Source organism: Eptatretus burgeri, chromosome 1, assembly GCF_056783735.1.
Source record: "Eptatretus burgeri isolate ZD-2024b chromosome 1, Ebu_testis_v1, whole genome shotgun sequence".
NCBI classification, from domain to species: Eukaryota; Metazoa; Chordata; class Myxini; order Myxiniformes; family Myxinidae; genus Eptatretus; species Eptatretus burgeri.
In genome coordinates, this window is record NC_140961.1 from 60,220,513 (window position 1) to 60,247,053 (window position 26,541).

General features: G+C 39.7%; 1 long non-coding RNA gene across 2 annotated transcripts in view; it reads right to left on the reverse strand.

The window, feature by feature from the left end:
* The window catches only part of LOC147034575 (uncharacterized), a 110,123-nt gene that overhangs the window by 40,706 nt on the left and 42,876 nt on the right, over positions 1–26,541 (reverse strand). The window contains exons 2-3 of one of the 2 annotated variants that reach the window (XR_015059314.1): positions 12,170–12,345; positions 6,874–7,016 (exon numbers count right to left, since the gene is read on the reverse strand). This is a non-coding gene — a long non-coding RNA (uncharacterized LOC147034575). The remainder of the gene's footprint in view (positions 1–6,873; positions 7,017–12,169; positions 12,346–26,541) is intronic. The other variant, XR_015059312.1, reaches the window with a different exon arrangement.

The window sequence follows — 26,541 nt, forward strand, 5'->3', positions numbered from 1 at the left end:
CCTGGCTTCTTGATTGATGAAACTATACAAAGGTAGAGCACAACTTCTACTGTTCCAACATACAGCAATACATTATTTATCCTTATGCAGACTGCTTATACAGTCTGTTGATGAAAGGATTTTGTTGATGAAATGTGAGGCCTGAATCTTTGCTTTTTGCAGATATAACGTTGATATGTTTATCAGCATTGATTGCAGGTTGACATTAGAGATTGCATGGAGTCTTTCACACCCCTGGTTTAGAGTAGGTACACCGTATCCCCGCATGCCGAAAGAGGCGATATATAGGGTTGGTGTCAGGAAGGGCATCTGGCCATAAAAAGCATTGCCTCAAAAAGGGAACCGTCATAGAAGATTGTCATGGGACCCACAAGGCTAACCCCAACTCTAGCAGGGAAAAAAATGGCCTTAAATCGTGTGTGTGTGTGTGTGTGTGTGTGTGTGTGTGTGTGTGTGTGTGTGTGTGTGTGTGTGTGTGTGTGTGTGTGTGTGTGTGTGTGTGTGTGTGTGTGTGTGTGTGTGTGTGTGTGTGTGTGTGTGTGTGTGTGTGTGTGTGTGTGTGTGTGTGTGTGTGTGTGTGTGTGTGTGTGTGTGTGTGTGTGTGTGTGTGTGTGTGTGTGTGTGTGTGTGTGTGTGTGTGTGTGTGTGTGTGTGTGTGTGTGTGTGTGTGGTCTTTCACAAAGTGGAGGTGATTTGTGGCTGGTAACCTGGTAAAACCACCTAGTGCATTTTATTTCCCAGGAAGCTGCTTTGGCTTGCCATGACTCCCTTGAAAGGGTACAGAATTAATTTATCCATCGACTGTAGATCTTCAGAAATTATATTGTAGCCTGTGGAAGATGTAACCAAAAAAAGATGTCCGAGATGCACATAAAGCTCAGAGTTTACAACATCTTGACTTTTTTTTAAGTATATCAATCGGATTCAGCAAGTGCACCTCAATGTTTAAATACAATGACGACATCATTGTTGTCAAGGTGTTTACAAACTTTTAACCACTCATCCAAACTCTCTCTTCCTTGACATGTGTGGCAATTTAAATTGTCACCATGCACATTGGCTGTGTGTTGGTACCTTTCTCACCAGCCATGGCACTTCAGCAAAAGACTTCTGTGACTCCATGGGACTGACTCAACTGGATTTCTCCTAATTTCCAACCTGGATTTCTCCTAATGGCAAATCCTCCCTTTTGGAATTGGTGATGACAAACTTTCCCACAAATGTCACCTGCTCTTCCTCTGCTCCAGTTGGTTCATCTGATCATGTGCTTGTGAAAGTCAACATCTCACTATTTGCAGAGAGCTGCCGCAATGCCAGTGAGACTGGCAGTTCATTCAGGCAGATTGGCACAGACTGCAACTCTCTTCAGGACCGGTCTCCTATATCTACTACCCTGATGTTAACTCGGCATGGGAATTCCTGCAAAGAAACCTGCTCTCTCTCTCTCATGCACATATAATCCCATCTCATCTAAAATTATTCTACCCTTCTTCCCACCCATATTACACTGAATCATGTGGTGAGACAGTTGCTCTCAAACAACTTGCCTTCTCTTCCTGGAAGGCTAATCCAACCAAAGGCAATCTCAGTGCATTCTAAAAAGTCTGCAACAAGTATGTGCGTGTGCACATGCACGCACGGCAGCCAGAAAACAATATCTGTCCAACTCAAAAATGAACCTTCAAACTTGTCTCCCTTGTCTAACACCTGGTGGTGCTATGTTAAGTCTGTCTCTGGTGTTCCATCCCTTCCATCTCTTCAAATGGCAACACAGCTGACTCCACTCTTGAAAAGGCAGAATGCCTCAATTCTGTGTTTGCTTCAAAATCTTTTGTCCCCAACCCCTCACTCACGGTCCCCATAAATTCCCGATCATGCCCATTGCTCCTGGATCAGTGTCTTTTACACCTGAGAAGGTGGAGAAGGTTCTTTCAACCCTCAATTCTAACCCTGCAACTGGACTGGATGACATCAGCTCACATGTACAAAATACCTGCTTTGCTGATCTTGCACACCCTCTTTCTCTCCTTTTCACCCTGTCATTTGCCCTGGGTCATCTTTCATCTGCTTTGAAAGCCACCAACATCACTGCACGACATTAAAAAGGAGCAAAAACTTATCCCTTCAACTATAAACCAATGAGATAACTTCCAATCATCAGCAAGGTCATGGAATCCATTACCACAGTTGATATGAAATCTTTCCTTTTCTCCAACAACCTCATCTCAGATCACCAATTTGGTTTCAGAACAGATCACTCCACCTTGGACATGCTGCTTCTACTCACCCAACAATGTATAGTGGCCCTCTATATCAGACATGAGATCAGGGCCATTTCTTTGGATATATCTCCTTATTTTCATGTGGTCTGGCATCCTTCCTTGCTCTCCAAACTGTCCATATCAACCAAGGCCAACTCCACACATGGCTTATTTACTTCCACTACTTTTGTAGCCAATATGGGGCACTCAATTAAATCCTTTTATCTCTTCTCCCCATCAAGGCTGGTGTGCCCCAAGGCAGTGATCTGTGCCCGGTCGTATTCCTGATCTTCATCAATGATCTCTGACTCTCTGGAAAATCTATCGATTTGTTGATTCCACCCTGTGCAGTAACATGCCTCATCCTTCACACAGGCAGGATGCAGTCTCTTCCCTCTCATCAAATCTTGACAAAATCCCAAGCTGGTCAAACACTTGGAATATCCTCTTGAGGAAGTCAAATCATTCAAACTCCTTGGTTCTACTATCAGCCAGGATCTTTCTTGGCCAAACCACATTTCAAAGTTGTCCTCCAAAGCCAGTCACTGACAGGGCATTCTCTGTCATACAAAGTCCTTCCTTGGCACACCTGAACTCCTATCCACCGACAAGGCCTTCATCCTCAGCTTCTTCCTGGGCTGGCTCCCCTGCCTCACAACTTACACAGCTTGACGCCATGGAAATTGAGGCCTTCAAGATTATTGGAATCTCTCGCGATGAAGCGGAGTCTATGGGTCTATCACTTCACAATCGCAGACATCAATGGTCTCTCTTAATCTTTCTGGTGTTGCACCCTCTGTTCTTTTCATGCTTTCTCACTACCTGGTCCTGATAGCATTGATTTATGTTATGTTGGCCTTCAACGCTGCTGTTGGTGTTTCCCCCTCTCAACTGTTCCTTTTGTCCTGTTTTTTTCCTGATCCATTCAAATACAACTACTAGCTCTTCCACGAGCATCCACTATGTATGTAAAAATAATAATTAAAAAATGTGTTTGAGAGAAACCAAAGAAGATGCAGCTTTCTGCTTGATGGGAAGCCAAGAATGCAGCTCTGGTTTACTTTCGATTTTTGAGCATGATTGTGAATTTTGAAACGTGTGATGAATACTTTATATCAGTGGTATGTAACCTGAGGGGCATGTCTCCTAATCAGTCAGCATAGCTTTTTGAGTCAAGGGTTAAAGATCAAAGTTTGAAATTCTGCAATACAATATTTAGAGCTTTGAGAGCATTCATCTGTTATTTCTGGCTCATAGATGAAGACGAGAAAACAAGAGAAACTGAGAATTCCTTCTTACAACAGTAAGAAGCACATAAACTTGACACTTTCTGACGAAAAAGACAGCTGAACATTGATGTCTTGATGTTGAATATATTTCATACGAACTATAGTAATATTTATACTTATACTGAAGGGGAAGTGAAACTTTACTTTCCAGCCTACGAAGGTTTCTCTTGAATCTTGTAAACGGTAGAGACTACCAAACATGAAAAGTTAATTCATTTTAAGTCTGTTACAGCTTTTAAGGGACTGCACAAAGTCCAGAGCATATCCACCAAAAGCAACTTCATATTTTAAGACAAGGCATTCAATAAATAACTAGAACTGCACCCAGTGGAGAGCATATCTCTGCCAGGCTGAACAGTTTACGTTTTGTATCCCACTGATAAGCCAGATCTGAGTCTAGACCTCAATAAAAAAAAATCGAATCGGCTTGTTCTCATTACCTCCCCAACTCATTCACCAAGTTTTGTCAGAGCCGTCCAATACTTTTTGAATTATCGTGCTTTGCATCATTTTTCACAATCTCTCAATGGTGAAGAATCACTTTTATAAAATGAAAAAAACTCGATCTGGAATCATATCTTCACCAAAATCGAATAAACTTGTTATTGTCAATCACCCAACCTGTCCACCAAATTTGTCAGAATCCGCCAATAACCTTTCGAGATATTGTGCTATATTGCAGATTCCACTGTTACTCACATTACATTTCGATGGGGTTTGGCGAAATCGAAGGTCCATAATTTCTTAATTGATGCAATTAACTCCATACCTTTTTTTCAGAGAAGTTGCTATAAAGCCTGTCCTTCCTCAGCACAGAAGCAAATATTTAGTTAAAATATTTCATTGTACTATTTTCATCAAGAAGTGTCTGTTACTCACATTAGATAATTTGTAAAATGCAAAGTGGTCCAATCAGAAAAGTGTCATCATACAGATGATTATTGGAAAATAGTTTTGCATGGGTGATATACATACCTGTCATCAGGTTACACATTATCAAGTGGAAGACCAAGAAGGAATCCGAAGAAGTAAAGAGCAAACATGGAGTCATCAGGAGGAACCTGGACAGGATTCGGGTTTCAGCCGCTATGCCACAACCCTCAAACCCATCCAGGGACAGCCAAGTGAGCCTCACAGAAAACTTTCTGCAATAATTCACTTCTCCTTCAAAAGATAAATAATTAAAGAGAAATCGAGAATGAAATCGATGAAAGAGTAAAAAGCAAGAATTAGAATGAACAAGAAAAAAAAGACATTTTATGTCATAGCCCCCATTGTTTTAGTAATTTTTCTGTATGGAGTTAAAGGGCTAGCCCATATTTATGAACAATAAAATGACCACCAGTCTACCAGTCAGTTATCTTTGATCAGATCACAAAATTAAGTGAGGTGCACGTGTATGGCATCATGTACTCTGCTTCTGCCAAGATTGAAAAAAAACTCAGACCATGCATGTCTGAGAAAAGGTTGGGGACACTTTTCCGTAAGAAAATGGCCACCAGTCCGCCATCTTGGTTCTGATGTCGAAAGAAAATGACACGAATATGTAAGTCATCATTCTTTTTAATCTACATGCCAATATTGAACAACATCGGTAAATGCATGTCCGAGAAATGATTGTGGACATGTTCAACATCGGGGTTTTTTTTACAAGTAAAATGGCTGATAGTCGGCCATCTTGGATCTGATGTTGAAAAATAATGATATACATATGTAAGCTATCATTCATTATCCGTGTGCCAAGTTTGAACAAAATCGTGAATGTATTTCTGAGAAATGGTTGAGGACGCGTTCAACATCGGGGTTTTTTTTTTTACAACTAAAATAGTTGCTCGTTGACCATCTTGGATGTGATCTCGAACAAAATAATGTGCACATGTACATAACAAGCCATGATTCATTATCTGTGTGCCAAGTTTGAACATCGGTAAATGGATGTCCGAGAAATGGTTTAGGACGTGTTCAACATGGGGTTTTTTATAACTAAAATATCCACCAGTCGGCCATCTTGAACTTGAACTCAGAAAAAAAAAAAAAACATGACCTGCAGATGTATACCATCATGTTTTGTCTTTTTTCCAAGTACGAATAAAATTGGTCCATACATGTCAGAGATATGATTACGGACTCACACACAGACACGAAAATCGAGAGCAAATTTATAAGCCCCCATTTTGAACCAAGTGCAACAGCAACAAGGGGTTAAAAATAGAAATGTGAAAGAATTATAAAGAAGTATGAAAGGAACAAAGAACAAAGATGTCGGGAAGAACAAATATGTCGGGAAGAACAAAGATGTCGGGAAGAACCCAGATAGATCGATTTTAGCAGTTACTCCCAAGGTTCAAACACAGCAATATGTACTCTAAATGTTCTGAGATCAATCATATTCAGAGAAAAAAAAATAGTCACTCATGTTACCTTCAGTCACATTACATTTTGTCCAACCTTTAGGAGAGTCATAAATCATAGTTTCTCAAAAAAAAAGTCATAATAACACTTCTCTCCAAAAATACTTCATTATTACGATTTTGTCATTCAAACAAATCAATTTCTTTCATATTATAGGTTTGGTATTTTGATTATAGACGTGTAAGGTGCAAGACATTCTAACAGTAACATGAAAGTACAAAATAAAGAAATGTCTCTCCAGCTGCTAATAAGTTATCTAAAATCATTCCTGTGGAAATATATGATCCATGTTGATTGCTTGAAGTGTTTGCATACATGTATTAAAAAATATTCAGTGTCCTGTTTGTCTTCATACTGGAGGTCTGTTACAAAACTCAAAGATGTGCAAAACAGCATTACATTCACAAAAAAAAAAAAGACGACAAAATTGCACCAATAATATATCCATTTCCTTGTATATATACATATGTGTACTTTCAGTTCCTGTAGGACTGTCTTTAAAGTCAGAGAATTTAAAGTGACCATGGTTATTAGCAATTGCTGGTAGATATAGTCTCTTAAGTTTTACTTGGACTTTGAAGATATTGTCACATGTCTTGGGCCATTTCCAATATTTGCCCACTGGTTCCATGACTGAGTTTTGAGAGTCGTTTTGCTGCCCAATGGCAAGAACTTCTGGATACAGCTTTCCCTCATAATCTAGGACATACCTTGCTCTTTCACCCTTCCAAAAGAGACATCACAGTCCACATTTTTAACTCTTCTGTCAAATCTTTTCCCATTTCACAAACATTTTTGTCATTATGATGCTTTGATTCATTACATGCCTGTTGTTGGCTTAATGGTTTGGGTGGTGGGCTTGGGGTCCGAGGATTACTCATTCAAATCCATCTTTATCGTTGAATTCATACCAGGTGTGGTTGACTCTGCCTTTCATCCTTCCGAGGACAGCAAAATGAATGCCAGCTTCCTGGTATCCTGTGACGGAGTGACGACCTGTCCAGGATTGTGCCCAATAGCCAAGGAGACTGCTTGTTTCGGCAGCACCAACGCTCTGCACAGAGTATGGTCCCAATGGATGGATGGATAGATTCATTATACTAGAAAGAAGATACTAACTTAAAACTTGAAAATAATGTACACGGTAATTGTTTTCAAAACATTCTCTTTGTTTCCTTTTATTTTTGTGTAGATGTGAATTTCACTATAAACTAAAACAGGCACTCGGAAGAGTGCATACTTCTGCCATGCTGAACAGTTTACGTTTTGTATCTGACTGATGCGCCGGATCTGGATCTGGACCTGAACCACGATCTAATCGACTTGTTCTTGCCACCCAACCAACTCATCCACCAAGTCTCATCCGAAACCGTCCGCAACTTTTTGACATATCGTTTTTGGCCCTACCTCTCAATGGTGAAGAATCACTTTAAAATTTATAGTATCCAGATCCAAAGCTAGATCCTCACCAAAATATAATAAATTCGTTCTTGTCACACACCCAACCTGCCCACTGAATTTCATCCGAATCTTTCAACAACTTTTTGAGATATCCTGCACAAAAAACAAACAGACAGGTGTGAAGACATTTACACCGTCCATTGCAGCTGTACAATTACATTTGGCGCCCAATTATTATGCACACACTGTATCCAGATCCAGGTGCAGTCCCATGAAATATTCCATTGCATATTTTAGTTTATAACATTCCACATGTTGCCAGGCATTAATATGTTGAAAAATAAAATAATTGTAGAACAAAGGGACACTCACATGTTATATATAAAAAAAATTGATCCAATTTGTCACAGCATCTCAGAGTCATGAATGAAAAGTATTTTTCACCAGTAATATAAGCATGTGCTGAGATGGAAATGTAGTGCTTGATGGGTAGGGCTCCTTTGTTTTTGATATTGCCCTCTTGTTATCGATTGACTTGTATTCAATGTACACATCATATACCACATACCATATATAAAACTTTTATCCAGCCACATGCACGAAATGTGCTTCTAAGCAGAAGGAAAACATGGCTACTCACGTTACATGCCGGTTACTCACGTTATATGCCTGTTATTCACGTTACATGCTGGTTACTCACATCACCATTTTCATTCATCGTTTTCTTAATGCATGCATGAATATCAACAAAACACTTGCATTTACATGAAGGGTCCTGAGATGGAAGAAAATTTTAATTGCCAGAATTAACCTAAAAAAATAACTTAGTCAAAGAAAACAGATGTACATTTTTCTTACTTACGTAACATTACTCAAACAGATATGAAATAACACCCTAAGATGTTCACCATGACCAAGTATCATGAAACTGTGATTTCTTTTTAGTGTTAGTATAACAAATATTCTGAAAATACATATTAGACTGAAGCACTGTATTGCTTAATTAATGACAGAACAGGACTGAACTTTGTTAATTTTTGAGTTATTTTTAGTCAAAACAACTTTCACTTTGAATTCCAATTTCTGAAAAACTTCCAATAAGAATGATAATATGATGTTTGTTCAAGGTACCTTGGTACCTTCATGGTACCTTCAAGGGTATTATGCAACAGAAAAATACTGTAATTAAGTAAAATATCACATTGCAATTTTCAAGGCCGTGTCCAAATTTCTGTTTCATTGCTTACAGGCCCGATATAACATTGTTTTTGGCCCTATCCCCCAGTGGTGAATAATTAATTTAAAAATTATCTGATCAGGATACAGGATCTGAATCTTCACCAACATCGAATCAATTCATCCTTGTCACACACCCAACCTGTCCAACAAGTTTCATCCGAATTTGCCGATAACCTTTTGATATATTGTGCTGTATATTGTTGCAGTTTTGCAAAACCGCACTCTTCTGAAGCAATGGCGCACAACATACAGTGATCACAAGGCAGTTATTTCATTAGTATGCATTTAGTTCGTTCTTTCCACGTCTCGTGTGTAAATGAGAAAGATGCGTTGCATAGGGCTTTTAGTTAGCTCTCCAATCTTAAATCCTTGCCCTTATTCCACTCTTTTATGCTACTTTACTGCTTACACAAACCACGCAAGCAAGCACACACACCAACCAATAACGATGAAAGGAACCAAGCAAAGAAGCACAGCAGGGTTCATTAGCATCTGCGTGCCATTCCCCATTCAAACTGCCTGCAAAAATCGAACTTCCTTCTCACCACAGACCTTCAATCTGCTCACTACAACATTACAATGCTCACAACACCAACAACTCCACATGTCTCCTAAAAATCCCCACAATAACTTACATTCACATATTCACTACAAACGCCATTGTTGTGCCACCTTTACAACCACTTCTCCCAATCGCTTTGCTACAAATGCCACAATGCTCTCTTACCTCTCTACAACCACAACAACTGGCAACTATTCTGTGGACACTCACCACAGCCTCAAAGGATGCTGAAGGAATGAGAGACAGGTTGTTTTGGGACATAACTTGAAGCACGAGCATGCGCTGGAATTTGTTCAAACACCTACGGATAAAGCGCTGGAATTTCCCTCAATGTCCATGCTTGAATGGGGGCCAGTGCACGTTTGGAGCCAGACCGCTTCCAGAGATTCTCGCCCCATGTTAATCTCAGAGCTCTGACACGCGACAAGGTCAGGGAGTGAATGGGGTCATTTTCGGTTTTGGGGCCTGGCGGGGCATGCATACAGTGTGGGATAACTGGTGTGTGCCAATAAGGAAGCTTGAAATTGCCAACAGCCCCATTGATCCAACTATGAGCCCCTCCCTCACTCAGAGCCCATACAAATGTGCAATTCAGCAGATATTTGGTCAGACTGTGGGGAACTTCAGAGGGAGTAGACTTGCCAGACACCAGACCTCACCAGACACGCTAGACTTTGGAGAGAGCAGACATCAGCAGAGGGTGCAGGAGGGCAAGCTTCAGTGTTGAGCGAATAGCACCACAGTTGGCATGGCCAAGTGCGGCATCAACGTGAAGCGAGTGACTATTTCTATGGGCCAAGACCCTTCCCATTTCATCGATGCTCAGTTTGGCTGCATCCAGCAGCCAACATTTACAACTACAGATTCTTACACCACTCTGTTCGGGTCTTTCTCTTACGTCTACTGTGGATGCACAAGAGCAATCGGCACGGGCAAGTCCCAACCAACCATTCTTTTCAGAACGAACCTTACTGACTCACGTCTAACACCTTTCTCTTACACCACGCTGCATGGTATGCTACTGCACTACACTCGCATCTCTCACTCCCACCATAGAGAACTTCAGTTTTTCTCCCTTCTTCCACCTTCCTAAGCATTTGGGTTGTGCAGATCCGCCGACCATGCCAGGTATTAAGAGGTCGCTAATCCTCAACTGCTCCTTATCTCTCTGGGTGATCTCTAATTTTCCTTGGTTTTGTGTGTGTAATGGCACCTGTCATAGCGTAAGTTAAGATTGTACAAGTTCCTCAGGGGCCCCTACCACCAAATTCACCTCCCAGAGGATGTAGCGATCCCTTTGGAGTCCACACCCCATAGTAGCAGACCGGCCTCACCAAAACCAATGGAGATGGACCGATTTATGGAGATGACTCAGATAATGAGTGAGATGCAAAAGATTGGCATTGGAATCAGGGAAGATATGAAAGCAATATACGAGTACAATGGGATCAGGGCAGATATACCTCCCCCATTGTTACCCCCACGACAATATCATGTCTATGTGTGTGTATGTGTATATATGTGTATATATATATATATATATATATATATATATATATATATATATATATATATATATATATATATATATGTACTAGCATATACCCATGCTCCACACAGAGTTGAATGGGTGGAAAAAGGTGGATGAGGCATAATAGTTGATGTTATGGGAAGCTGGGGAGGGTGTCATTGGGGATGTGATGCACTATGGTTACCTGTCCTTAGTTTTCTAAAGGACCTCCCTGTAGATGACATTTTGGGTGAGTGTCTTGTTGCTGAATAGTCCTTGTGAGGAATTATTGTCCACTTTGATAGATATATATAGGAGTTACCTCTTGCACGTGAAAATGCAACATATAGTTGGCCATGGAAGAACACAGGGGCTGGGAGGTATATTCCGACTTTGTCAAATGTTTGGCCCTGGGATTTGTTTATGGTCATCGAGTATGCGAGTCTGACTGGAAATTGCATCCTCTGCAGTGTGACTGGAAGGTTGGCGTCTGATGGGGCAAGTTTAACATGATATAGGCCTAGCCCTAGACTGAACAGGAGCATTGGAGGGTGACCGAGAATCAGAATGCAAATTTCAACGAATGGCACTTTTTGGCACACATCCGACGATCGAACACCGCTTGGACGCTTTAATTTGAAGACCACACATGCAAGACACAACACAGGTAATGAAGGTGGTTGATATTGGCAATTAATGTAATGAACGGCAGTTGTTTGGGTGCATCCGACAATCGAACACCTCTTTAATTTGAACAGTTAACACGCACGGGTTCAAGGTACAGAATCTATTGTTGAAAACCGCGCTCTCGAAGAACAAAGAGAAGAAGAGAATCCGGGCAATGAAGGGATGACCTCATACCCGTTCCCTGGTTCCCCCTACCTTCAGATTATAGCCTTTGATGTTATCTGGATGTAGGCCTATTGGAACTTATTTTCGGGTGTTTTTAATATGTACATTGGATTTCAGACACAAATTGACAGTCTAAGATGGCGTGTTCAGTACGGGAAAGAGCCAATCGGGGTACATCATGTTGGCAGAGCTCTGGCGCTCATTGTACCCCTCCTTCCACGCTGATTTTTAAAACATGACAACCATTGCTGATGTTCTGAGCCATACTATTTATTATCAGTTGTGTTTATGTTCAGTGTTTGATGCATTGAGTACTCCCTTACTCGAGTTCATATTTTTTGGATAGACGGCAGCAATTACCGGACAGCAGTTCAGCGATGGCGACCGAACAGGAATAAATGCGGCCGTCGATGGGTTGAAAATCTTGTTGAAGCCACCTTGTCATCCAATTCCAGCTTAGAAATTTAGTGCATCGTCTTCGTCACATTAAGAAACCCCAGTATATGGGAAATGAGCACATTCCTGCCAGCGGTTTCGGAGGAGAAACGTCAAATTACGCGCAGACGTTAACATAAATAATATTTTTTTAAATAAATCTTTACTTTAAATACAATGTTTGTTACATTTTTTGTGTCAATTTCACCTTCTGAGGAAGTCAGCATGTGCAGAAGAGGATTTTACATTGCAGACGCTGTTTTCTCGGAGTGGCATTGCACCTCTCGGTGGTGATGGTCTGTCGACGACAGACGTAGTGACGTCAGCGAATGACCGATGATGCCATGACGGAATTACGCCTCTCAGCGGTGACGTCACACGTCGCTGTGCAAACAAATGTAAAAATTAGAAAATCGCCCAAAATACCCAAACCTGTCCGTCTGGCAAGATTTCACATAGCCCATGCTGTTCATTAGACCACAGAGCACTCACATGCCGAAAGTGGCGACAATCTGTCTGGCAGTTTTGGAGGAGATACGTCAACAGAAATAATATATATATATATATATATATATATATATATATATATATATATATATATATATATATATATATATACATACATATATATATATATATATATATATATATATATATATATATATATATATATATATATATATATATATATATATATATATATATATATATATATATAATTTTGGCCCTATCTCTCAATGGTGAAGAATCATTTTAAGATTCGAGTATCCAGATCCAGATCTGAATCTTCAGCAAAATACTCAATTTGTCGCAAAACACTCAACTTGTCACTCACCCAATCTGTCCACTGAATTTCATCCGAATCTGTCCACAACTTTTTGAGACATCCATCTCACAAACAAGTGGATAAGAAGACAGAGTTGAAAACATATCGTCCATCCACCTTCGGAGGCAGAGGCAAGTGTAAGACTCAAAACATACATTAGGCATTGATTCACTAATGACCTTGATCAGAATAACGGAATTGGGGTCATCTCTACACGATATCTTCATTTGAGGCAAAGCTTAACATGCTCGTGTGTTTTCCAGAAAGATGGTATGGGTTTTTGTTGCCTGTAGTATTAACATTCATAACGACTTTCCTCACAGTTGATTTTGGGATAAGTAGGACAGTTGACGTCATCCTGATGGTGGTGCCGACTCTACTACCTCGTCGCAGAATACGAGTATCATTCCTTTTTGGTGCCTTTTTGACTCCTTCCTCCTTGACCTGTTGTTCTGATTGTAACAATAAGATATTGTTCCCTGACTTTCATACATGTGGATAATTCTCACAAGTGGAAAACGGTGTCCTCTGATGTTTGGTATGATGGTGTGTCTGGCACAGGCAGGGTGATTCATAATTGAGTGTGCCATCCCTTGGATTGATGTTAACTTTGTGTCCCATCTGCCGGCATTTGTTGGTGGACGTTAAAGATCTCAGTGTCCTTTGCGAAGAATAGGTAAGCTATTGCCAGCCCCATGGCCAAATTCCAAATTTCTGCCACAACTACTGCTGGGAAGGCAATGGCAAACCACCCAGCCTAACCCTTGCCAATAAACTGCTTCGGCAGCACACCGACGATCTGTAACGGAGTATGGTACATCACAATCGGTGTATCTGGATGATCAGCGTCTCATCTGAAAATCACATGATTATGGACAATGCATCCTCATGGCTGCAAGACGATTGGATGATTAATCTGTGCATCTAAGTATGCACGACACATCAACTCATTTATGTGTTATCAGGTCAGGAAAAAAATCTGTGCTTTGTTGAAAGACAAAGAAAGAGTAGCGAACTAATTTTGTCATTCAATTATTTTTATTTTATTTCTTATTTTGCAAGATGTTCCATCTTTAACAATATGTCATATCAGAAGAGACTGTAGATAAAACCTAAATATTTGAGGATCAAGTGGAGAAAGGATCATCCCCTCGAATTTAGATTACAAAATATTTGACTGTTTCAATTGACATGGTAGATGGTACAGATTGACATGGTAGTTTCGAAATTGAATTTCAAGATGGATGTTTTCTTTATTTTTTTTGACAGTACTAATTCTGTTTTTAATGACAATCCATTGCTTTGTTCTTTATCTGTTAGACATCGCGAAACAAATGATTCTTGGTCAGCTGCTGGCATATTGTAAAAGCAAATGTGCAGTTCACAAACTATCTACTAAGTGTAAAGTTATTACAGCAGTGAGCAATCGGCACAATTGCTCACTGTTGTAAAAACTATTGTTTGAACCAGTTTTCTGCAACTGCCATGCCGCTGTGCATGTAATGAACATAACCTTTTCAGTTGATGACACCTTTTAACGTTCACCCATGAATGCAAAAAACCATCTAGTCTACCTATTTCAGTGATCTTCACGATTTTTTTTGAGGGGGGCCACTTTTGCCAATAAGACATCCATGTGAGAGCTGCCACACCACTTGCAGGACTCCATAACGGCTGCTATTAGGCGCTGCCTCCATGTATTCTTCTTCTTTGTGGTGAACTGGGCTGCAACAATAATTGTTTGTGTACAGCCATCTACTGATGTAGTTATGTTACTCTATCTATCTATCCATCTATCCGGGTTCTTCCCAACAACTTTGTTTGTTGGTCCTCTCAAGCTTCTTTCTACTTTTTCACATTTCTCAATATTCATTGTAATTCTTGCTTTTTCTTTTCTTTTATCTCTTTTACTCTCTATTTAGTTGTCTGTCTAGGGAGAAGTGAATTATTGCAGAACGTTTTCTGTAAGACTCACTTTGCTGCACCTGGATGGGTTCGAGGATGGAGGAGTAGCAGTTGAAACCCAAATCCTATCCAGGTTTCTCCTGATGACTTCATCTTTGCTCTTTACTTATTCGGTTTCCTTCTGATGAATCGAATGTAGTGTTTGTCCTTTCATTTGATTCAATCAATATGTGGAGAAATCCCCGAACCAGAAGCGATTTAATATCAAGATTCCAATAATGTTGGAATCTATGTATGAATTGAGAGTGCTGTGAGGTGTGGTAGTTCAAACCGGCCATGCACCAATATATGTGGTCGTTGTTATCATTGTCATGGTGATCATTATCGTTGTTATTGTTAAAAATATAATGCTTTCTGGTTAGTTTTCATATGCCATATACTGTATACCAAAAATAATATTAAAAAACCAAAACAAATATTCTGTTAAAGCAAACTCATGAGAAACTAGAAGGGCGCTCGGAAGAGCACATACCTCAGCCGTGCAATGCCTGATCCAATAGAACATATCAGGCCCAATAAATATATCGTTTTTGGCCCTATCTTTCAATGGTGAAGATTAAATTAAATAAATCTCGGATCCGGATCCAGATTCCAATCTTCACTAAAATCGAATCAATTTGTACTTGCCACACACCCAACCTGCCCACGAAATTTCATCGGGATCCGTTCCCAACTTTTTGAGATATCCTGCACACAGACAAACAAACAAGAAAACAGAGAGACAGGGGTGAAAACAACCTCCGTCCACCTTTGGTGGCAGAGGTATATATATATATATATATATATATACACACACATTTTCCTCTTTGGCTAATAGGATATAGGTTACGGGCAAGTGCCAAATAAAATATACCGTGCAGTACAAGCTGCAGCAGACAACATAATTTACTTGACAGTGTTGCCAAGTCGGTTGCAATTTAGTTGCTTATTGTCATACATTAAAATTTTTGAGACTCTATCCAGGGGGTCAAACTATTACAGCAGTATCTTAAGTTCAAAATTCTCTAACTTCTTGAATTTCATTGCAACGTTTGCTTGCACAACTCTCTTGAATAAATGTACACTGATAGCTAGAGCCAAGGCTATATGTCCTCAGTGTTGTCCTAAGGTCACATAATAATGCACTATCTCCATCAGGACCTCTAACCGTATGACAATGAGGCTATAGGTTCTCAGCAATGTCACAAGATTATGTACTGCACTATCTCCTTAAATTTGAAGCCAAATGAGAAATACTCTTTGACACTCTTACATTTGTGAAAGCTCTTGGGGCTACATTGTTTACCTTGTTAACTTTGCATTCATAGAAAAATCTTAAAATCTGGAGATAGCCTGTTAGTGTCGAATGATGCAAAAAAAAAAACAGGCTCATAATCCCACATAATATATGTGTTCGTCCATTGTTTACTAATGTCCTTTGAATCAATGCAAAGGTGCACTAATTTATTTGTTCTGAGTGCGACACATTTACAAGGTCCTCTGTGAGCCTTAGATCACTTTGAAAATCAATGAATAAAATGGAAATGATAAATTCATTAATTCCATTCATAAATATATTGGATGAGGATATGGGCAAACAGAGGATGGTGATCTTGATTATTTTGATTACCTTATTGTTTCCTTGTACGTGAAATTTGAGCTTTTTAACAACAGTTTCTGCTCAGGTTTGAGGCTGCCTGTTCATCCAATGAGTTAAAACTGATTTGCACTCGCTAGGTATGGGTTGTATAAAGTGAGCTGTTCTGTGCATTGGTTGACACTGCAGTTAAAATCATGCCAATGTTTCGAAATAGCAATTTATGAGAAATGAAATAATGATTTATGTGTTTTGAATTTTGCAAAAGCAGCAATTTTGATGGAAATTGCAATCGTGTGGTCAGCTTCAACTGTACAATGGCTTGTCTTCACTGTCAAATTTGTTGGCAGAATTCACAACTCTAATAAATCATATTGTCAAAGCTGTGTTAACTTCACTATTCCTGACATATTAAAAGACTTCCAGATCAAACTATAAATTCATATTGACTTTTTCGAAGCAGTGGGGCTAATCTCCTTTTGCAACACAATGTCCACTTCGATAATTACTGGCAACAAAATTATCAATGAGCTCGTTTCCAAATCTCCCATCACTTTCTAATTGTTAAACCACTGTACTGAAAAAAATTAAAAAGGTAATAAACATGCACAGAGATATTTTTATCCAAGAGGATTTCAACAATACTTCCATGCAATTCATTTGAATCTAAATCTCCTACATCATTGGAATCTTTTGTGATGAGGTCGAAACACAAGATCTGTTGCTTTCACATCACAGTCAGGTCAGTGCTCTCTTTGTTATGACCACCTATTCTTTGGTCTCGCTACTTCTACTTTCCCAGCCTTTAAACCCTTCTCAGTTCCTTTAGGATACACTTTTTGTTCCTCATTCCTTCCAGGCATGTAACTGCCTTCTGATGGTTCAATCATATTCTGTCCCTCAAGAGATTCAAGCAGGCAGTGTACAACCATGCCCTGTCGTTGCACATCTTTACCCACAATATTTTCTACCCCATAAACCCTACCTAAATAAACTCTCCTACTTGCAGGTCACTGTGTTCAGTCCCCTCCTCTCCTCTATTCTACTCTACTCTACTCTACTCTATTCTTGTGAGTTTATTTCCTTGCTTTTGTATCCAACTGTGACCTCCAGTGCCAAACTACCATTACATTGCCGTTTTAGAATAAACAACGAGTCTTGCTCATGAAGGCTAGTGTTGATGTGTCATGCAGTGGTTTGCATACCTCAAACAAACCTTACTTCCCATGGTGGTTCGTCTACTTCAATTTTTGTTCTGTAGATTTCATGGATTGCCATTTTATCCTTCGCCACCTCACTATTCCAGGGGCCTCGAATTTGAAAAATACCAAAAAAAGTCATTGATTAAATTTCTTTTACAAAATGTCTTGTGCAAAAAGTAAATCAATGGAGCCAAATCAAATTACTATCACAAATTAGGCAGAGCATTATAACTTGGTGTTTTCAGTACCTTTTTATTTGGGTATCATAGTGTTTCACGACCATTTTCATATTGCATATGCAAAAAAAAATGGTCGAAGTTTTTATAATTGAGTTACTTACACTTACTGATGTATTTGATTGGAATTCGATTCCAAACATGATTATTAAGGCACAGTTATGATCCCAGTAAAGTACCCCTATAAAAAGGACACAAATTTGGAACTTCGACAAGGTACCAGCATATACACACCATGGTATTCATAATTTACTCAAACAAGTACTCGCAAATGGAAAATTGAAATAACAGCGTTTTCTATGATATAACACAATAATTGTCTGCGAATCACCAGGACAATATTTTACAGTTGGGTGATACAGTATTCAGACAAAAAAAAACAAAAACAAAAACGGATAGTATTCTATGATTACTTATAGTCAGACCTGACAATTCAAAGGTGAGTATGCTTCTTCTGCGCTATCCTGTGAGTGGATGAACTGCGCTCATACATTTCGTAACTCGTGCATCATATCTTGGACATGCATAACCAGGATGAGCAAAAACCCATTACTGCTCTTGCTTGCAAAGAGAATAGTACACCCGTGCAAGACATTCATTCAAACATTCATCGATGAGAACTACATGTATGCATGGAATGTGTTTGAGCAAACGGAAGACATTTCCACCCTGCATGCCACATGGTCACTTCTTTCAGACTGAATATACTCTACTAGTTTTTGCACTTATTTGAACTTGAGATATAAGGTATGACTGCTAAATTACTTGATTTCTGGGGACGCTGTCAGTCCATCATGTCAGCATTTTAAAAATTTGCCCAGGAGACTGGCACAACGTTATCGAAACTTACCCTGGAATCTTTTAACGTTCACCCATGAATGCTCACAGCTGGCTTAACACCCCATCAAAAAAGCACTACACTCAATGATGCAACACTGCTTTAAAGGACCATCGTGACAGTTTTATAATTGGATTGGGAATCTTTTCCAGGATAGACAGCTCAACGTGAAGTGCACTCGCTCTGAGCTATCCTGTCAGCAGCAAGAACAAGTTATACGATTTTAATAACAACAAAAAAAAAAAATCAACAGCAATCTTGATTAATGACAAAAGCTTTTGTTGTCATAACAGCATTACATTATTTTGCAATATTACTCATGATTAATCCCACATGTATACAATCATGTTTTCTCTGATATGCAAACTGTGCTGATATTTTGGACTGACATGATCTGTTAAACACGAAGAAATAAGTCATCGGCAAAAGATCTACCACCATTTGAAAGATCTGACAGTTTTGCCAGTGAAGTTATTAGGCCAGTGAGAGCAAACTCACTGTCATAGTGCATCAGAAACGGTAAAACAAAGCTGAAGTAAATGCAAAAAGATATACAGAAAAACGTTTTGTGATATTCAGAGTGAAAAACACACATGGACGCACATACAAGAGGCTTAGGTTGGTGGAAACTCTGCATTGTGGTTGCATTAGTTGGTGTAGAAACATTTCACTCGGTCGGGTAATTTTTGTGAGAAAAGTGTGTGAATGTGTGTCTGATGCAATGTTCACTGGTGGACAGAACGAATGTGCTCTGGCTATGCTGCTGTCTCAGTGTTTTGAATGAAAAAAAAGTAGAAACCTCGATGATGGAGTAGCCCTGCTTACGCATGGAATTTTCAAAAGAATGTGGAACTCACCTGCTGAACCAGACTCCAACGGCAATGCAAAACAAGAACAAGAAAAAGAGCAATCACATATTGCAGACCCTCACCAGGACTGTTTTTGTGTGGTATTTGTGGACTGCTGTGTTACATAATTAACAAGAGACATAATGAGATTTGCTGCTTTATAACTGCTGGTAGTGATGACCAGGTACCAAGACGTCCCGCTTTGATGCAACCCCACTTTGATCGGACACCTGACCCTGACCCATGACGTTTATTATTATTATTATTATTATTATTATTATTATTATTATTATTCATTATTCAATTGAATTTAGAATGGGATTAAAATAAATTCAAATTAAATGGAACACCAAATAGGTACAGTCCTGCATTGGAGTAATTGGAAGAAACCCAAACAAGAAAAATAAAAAGCAAATATGAAGTCATCAGGAGGAACCTAGATAGGATTTACATTTCAGCTGGTTCTCCTCTACCCTCAAACCCAACCAGGCACCACCAAGTGAGCCTTATTAAAAATAAAAAATAATTTTTTTTAAATCAAGAACCCATATCAAAAAATTAAATTATTCTGGCTGCCAGACCATGATTTCAATCAAGTTTAAATTTAAAACATGTATTCCTCATCACTACTAGATCATCAATGTGAAGTTTCACATCGGTTGATGAAGTGGTTCCAGAGAAAACATTATTTCATATTTTTCTTCAATCCAATAAATCCAATATGGCTGCCAAGCCATGTGACCAATGACATCATCTGTATGAACCGTTTGTTCCTCATTGACAGGTGGTCATACATGTAAAGTTTCATGTCAATCTGTTCAGCTGCTTCAGAGAAGAAGGTTTTTGAAGGTTTTTCTTTAAAAACAATATGGCTGCCGAATCAAGTGATTGATGACGTCATCAATTTTTTTTTTCTGTGAACCATTTTATACCGAGATGACCATCAAAATTTTCATACTGATCAGACGTGGTGTTCTACATATGCAATTATGACGCCATAACGAGGGCACCTTTGATGTCCAAAAAAAAAAAATATCACTCATTCCCATGAGGAGTCATTGCTTAGTGCCAAGTTTAATTTTTTTTCTTGGTGCGTTTTCAAAGATACAGATGTCCAATTTTTTTCCCGTTTTTCCAATATGACTGTCACAACACGTGACCCATGAGGTCATAATTATCATTATAACATTCCACAGGAGGAGGCGCACTGATGGTGAAAATTTCGTCGCAATCCGACAAGCAGTTGCAGAGAAAAACATGAAAGTTCTGTGCAGACAAATGGATCCAAACGCAATGCCCTCTCCTTCGGCGAGGGTAATAAGCCAAATGATCAAATGTAGAGCCTACACACATACACATAGCTAGACACCCCTTGAGATGATTTTTTAATGTTAAAGTGACCGAAGTAACGAGTTTAATCTCTCGATTTCTGGAAATAAATGCCACCTCGTGGTTTGCTACTGGATTGCAAATTTAGGCACACAATCGTTAATCGTATTTTTCCTCTTGATTATTTAATAGCTTTTTATTTATTTATTTTTACAAAAGTAGAGTCCAGCATTTCTGAAAAATATTTTGTGTGCACCATTTGTTGTTGGTGCCATATTCATGTTGTGTTCGGGTTACTGTTATTCTTGTTTTAAGTTTATTGTTATTCTCTACTCCTTTCTGAGTAATCATTTTGGATATATTGCTATTATCTGTTTTATTGCACAGCACTTACAATAATTAATCAGTCATTGTATCTGTATGCGCTCCATCATTCTTCATGACAGGGAGGTTGCAGGGGAAGAGAGGGATTGAGGTGTGAGAAATTTAGCAGGTATAAAGCGACTTTCAGACCACGCTGTAGTTTAGAAGAGAGATGTAAAGGGGTTGGAAGAAGAAAAATGTTCAGTGAGTTTGGGAAAAATCATGTACAGTATTGGGATATAAATAAAATGAAATGAATAGGTGGTAAATTGCCATTGTAAAGGATTGGAAGGAAGAACATGACTGGATAAGTTTGGGAGAGGCTTCATCTCTTCATAAGTAGCTCATGATGGCAGTTGTGCAGGTTCAAATCCAAAGGCCATGCCGATTTAATCCATTGTTGACTCATCTCCTTGTGACTTATGTAAAAGTAACAGTCTCTGAGTCCTATTTCGATTTATGTTCAAGATGAGCCAAAACACTTCAATTTTTCAATTGGGGTATAATTTTATTTATATGATAAAATAATTGTCATAAAATTATTTAATATCTCATATATAAAGCTATTTCTTACCATTCTATTTCTAACTGACTGACTGACTCACTCACTCATTGACTGATAGTAAAGATCGGTACTTTCTGGGTGACGTAGAAAGCTTAAATTTTGCCTGCCGACGGACATCGAAGCCAATACACTGAAAAAAAATAAAATAAAATCACAGAACCATCGGAAAACATCTGAAAATGAAAATATCCATACATTTAAAAACAAGCCTGTAGGCGACATGGCTGCTCGCTCTAGATGGAAAGCTGGCCGACGCGACTAGCCGATATTCATGTACATGCTATCAATCAATTTAGCACAATAAATATGATTATCGCAGCCCTCTTAGTTTGCGCCCAGAAACCTGCCTTGTGAAATTTCAGGCATGTTTCCAAAGAGACCCTAACAAATGGCAGCCCTGGTAATTCCATTTATCGATTCGCTAAAGTTTTTTTTTTTTAATATGATGTTGCAAGACATTCTCCTTGGGAACAAAAAAACAGGTCCCTTGGAGGTCCAGTTTCGGAGGTATTGATTTTTTTGTACAGTCCACAATAAGTGTACGATGTACGATAAAGTATTTTAGCTGTTGCTAAGCAAGGAAGGTGTGCATAGCAACCATTCATTTTTGTGTACATGCCAGCCACATTGTATACATTTCACCCAAGTTTCATCAAAATCAGACCCTTTCTCTTAGAGATATTCGCAATTAACCGTTTCTGAAATGTTCGACATGTACTCGCCCAAAACCTATCTCCTCCTACAAATGTTTTTTGTTCGGGCTGCAAATTGGCATGAAGGGAGCTAGATAGATTGCGCACAGAACTCTAAGATTCGATTTTTCGATTTATTTATTTTTGATTTTTTTTGATTTTTTTGACCACTTTAAAGGGCGGTTGCAATGCCATTGCTCGGGCCCGGGGTCCCATATTCGAAAGCACACGATTCCCAGAAATATTAGTCCTACCAACCAAATTTCATTGGAATCGGTTGAGTGGTTTAGCCCCTAGGCTTGACCAAAGTTTCGCGGACAGACAGACAGATGGAAATGTCCAGAATAAGAGTGCTCTAAGAGCAGCCAAAAAAATGGAAACAAATGCAGGCGAGTGACCCGAAGCAATTGGGAGGTACGATAATTTTGCATGCCGACAGACATCAAAGCCAGCACACGAGGAAAAAAAAACATATAATCACAGAACTGTCAGAAAGCATCCGTAAATGAAAATATAAATAAAAATATACATTAAAATAAATAAATGAAAAAAAATCAAATGCAGGTAAGTGACCCAAGACAATGGGGAAGCACGGTTTGTATGCACAATGTGTAAGCACACACTGCCAGTAAGTTATACAGTGCAGTATTTTAACAATGCAATCTCTACTCATAAAGCACACTCAAATGACTTTCAATTTTTGAAGTTCAAACATTGTAGTTTAGGAAACCAGTAAGACAAGGAAAGCAAGACACAATACAAGCTATTAACAACTCCAGTAAATGACACTAGTTAAATTACAGTTAGTAAACATCCACATCCAATTTCACTCAACTTAACGAATGTTGCACACATTGGGAATTGCAATTTTGCTGACATCATCCTGATAATTGTAAGTTGTGAGTTACTCGGCTGATTCAAACGTTCATGCTTATTGATATTCTGCCTACAGTGGTCGAACTAATGTTTTTAGTGAGAAGTTCATTTGTTCAGGAACTTTCCTTTTTATTCTCCCCTCGTCAGTCTTCAGCATCTTGCTAGTCAATTTCAATCTGAGCCCTTGCGAGTACTGAATGGATCATTGCACATTTTAGTGAACTGAAGAAGCAGCAAGTGAGGGCAGGTCAAATCAAATGCAAAAAATGGGATTACTGTTGGCCTTCAGAGAAATTGTGCTTTTGTAGCCTAAAGCAGAACATAATAAGCGTAAGTTTAATAGGTGCCGAGCAGACTGTAAGCATGGGCCATTCTTCCTGAAAGAGCAGTCAAAATGTATTCCCCACATTTTTTGGGGCCCAAACGAAACTCTGCAGAGTTGTGAATCCTTTTCCATGTAGTTTCCAATCAGTATCACATATTCTTCCCAGCAGTGCGTGAGTTTCTTGATGCCATCAGAGTATTGGCTTTGAAAAAAAACAGTGGAAACACATTTTCACAGACCATTGTAAATGCCTTCATGCATTCTATTTTTGATTCTCCAATTAAGTCAATTTAATAATTATTTGTTCAAGGTGAGTATGAAAAAGAAACCTGCCCCACTTTTAAATCTTACTAAAAAGGAAAATGGGGGCTGACTTAATCCTGACGTTATTCTTTTCCATGCTTAATGTTCAATGAACTTATCCCTTTTATGAAATGTCTATCTAACTTCTAATTACAAGCAACGTCCTGAAATATATCATTGCTGTTGATGTCAAGTCTTTCCTGTCATCCTGATCTCTGACCATCATTTAGGGAGTTTGGACACTCAACTCTGTACATGCTACTGCTCCTCTTTCAGCAATGGTTGGATGCCCTAAATCTCAATCAAGAGGTCAGGACCATCTCCTTGGGCATATCTCTAACATTTGACACAGTCTGGCATCCTGCTTTGCTTGCTAAGCTCTCTGCCTGTGACATTCAAGACCACCTTCATACCTAGATTTCTGACTTCCTCCATATTGCTTTCGATGGGGCTCTCTCCTCCCTTCTCCCAATAGAGGCTGGAGTTAGTCCCAGTCTTATGCCTCATCTACAAAATATATAAATAACCTATCTGATGCTCTGCAAAACCCTCTCTTCCTTTTAGCAAACCCTCTCTTCCTCGGTCTCTCTCTCTCATATTTTCCTAAACACGTGTTCCCATGCCCAATATTTGCCCTGCTACCCCACCGTCAATTGAAACTTGCACTTATATCACTGGGCTTTGCTTTTGTAGAGAAAAATAATCCTGTCTAATCATTATTATTTTGTTGTTCAGGATGGTACAGATGTAGCACAATTATCTTTTCGCTGTCTATGCTTGGTTTGGTTCTCAGCTTGAATATAAACTGGTCGATTGGTGGATTGCAGGCTATACATTGCATAAAAATGTGTACCACCATTCAGTTGGATGATAAAAATTTGTCTCTTGTCATTAGTTGCTGGATGTTAAATATCTCATGGTGTCTTTTGTGAAAAGGAGACAAGTTATTGCCAGCACACTCGAGAAATAAAAAATGACCCAACCACCTTCATTCAAACATCAGGCCTGGCCAGCCAATTTGTGAATGACTTGGGCCAATAACACTCCATATCAAACCAAACAAGAAGGTGGGGATAATTGGAACCATTAAAGAAGTAATGGTAGTATAAGGTCTGCACTATTCAACCCATTAGTGCAAATAACTTGGGTATTTTTATTCCACGTTAGTGCTGTTTACTGATTGAATAGGCATAACTAAGCAACTGATGACATGATTTCATAAATAATCCCCTGGCATGTTCAGGTTGCCTCGTGCAAACGATGAAGGCCCAGACTCCATCATGTAAACCCATTATTAGCTGTACATTGAAGTGAATAAAAATGGATCACCTGTTAACAAAAACAAGCAACACCAATAAGTGACAATGAATATTGTTTTTTTTTATATGACACGTGAAAAGTTTTCATTGTAAATTTGTGTACATCGCTAAATTTTCAGTCAGGTCAGGTCAGATTAGATTTGTGACTTGCTACAGGTACCATGTAAACCTGTACTAACCGGTTTCATGGTTGGGTTGTTGGCAACAAAATTTTCTCCCCTTCCAGGTTTCTTGGTGAGGATGCTGTATGGATATGGACACCAACAAAGATTAAAAACAGAACCTGTCAAAGGGCAGAGGAGCACCTTGTGAGCCAATGGCCATGCGGACATCCTGCAGTTGGGTAGCTTTTTTATAGGAGGTTGGTGGCAGGATTTGCACTCTGGCCACTGTAAAACACTTAATTTGGCAAAACGCATATAAAAACCCAAAGAAAACTGAAAACCCACTTTGTGGGAGTATCTCCTGTGCAGCTATGCTTCACAGGGCAGCTCACCAGATGACGGGATTGGGGCAAAGCATTAGGGACCCCCATTCTTTGATGATAGGAGGAAAATAATGGGGTAACCTTCTGGGTCGGATTGCAGTGGTATTTGTCAGAGTGTTGCTGAAGTGTCGTCCACCAGATGGCGGTCTCCTTGAGTGGGTGCCTGAAATGTCATATCCCGAAGGGAGGATGATCATTTGTTTCTGCTATCACCTGAGCTCCAGCGTTTGAACATTGGTATTGCAGCACTCTCTGATGTTCGGAGAGAAGATCGTGGTGAGATCATAGTGGATGACAACTCCTACTACCAGTGTGGTCGCTCTGATGGTTCCTATGCCCAAGGAGTTGCTGTTGCTGTGTCTAGTGTGTACTAGGTGCGGCGGGACGCAAGAAGCACGTGGGCCACCATCTACTCTGCTTTATTGCGCAGCCGGAAGCACAGTTCTGCCACCCCTAGCGGGCGAGGCATGATATACGAAAACCCAATCACGTGACACAGCACACTCCTCCCCTCGTAAAATGACCCGTCACATAACGAACGGATAATCACAACATGACCATCAGAAACCCATCAACACTCATAATCCTCCAAGTACCGCGGCCGCACCCTGACCCGCCTCGGACGGGCAGCGCTACCAGACAGCCCAGGCTCATACGCCTCCCGGCTCGGTCGAGGTGACATCCTCGCCGGACTCGCACTTTCCGCAACACCAGCTACCCCCGACTGCCCAGCCTGCTCGACGTCCCCGGGTAGGACGGCATCAGGCGAAGACCCCCTTGGCGCTGGCCCAGCCAGTCCCGGCGATACAACGTCAGGCGCTGGCGAGACT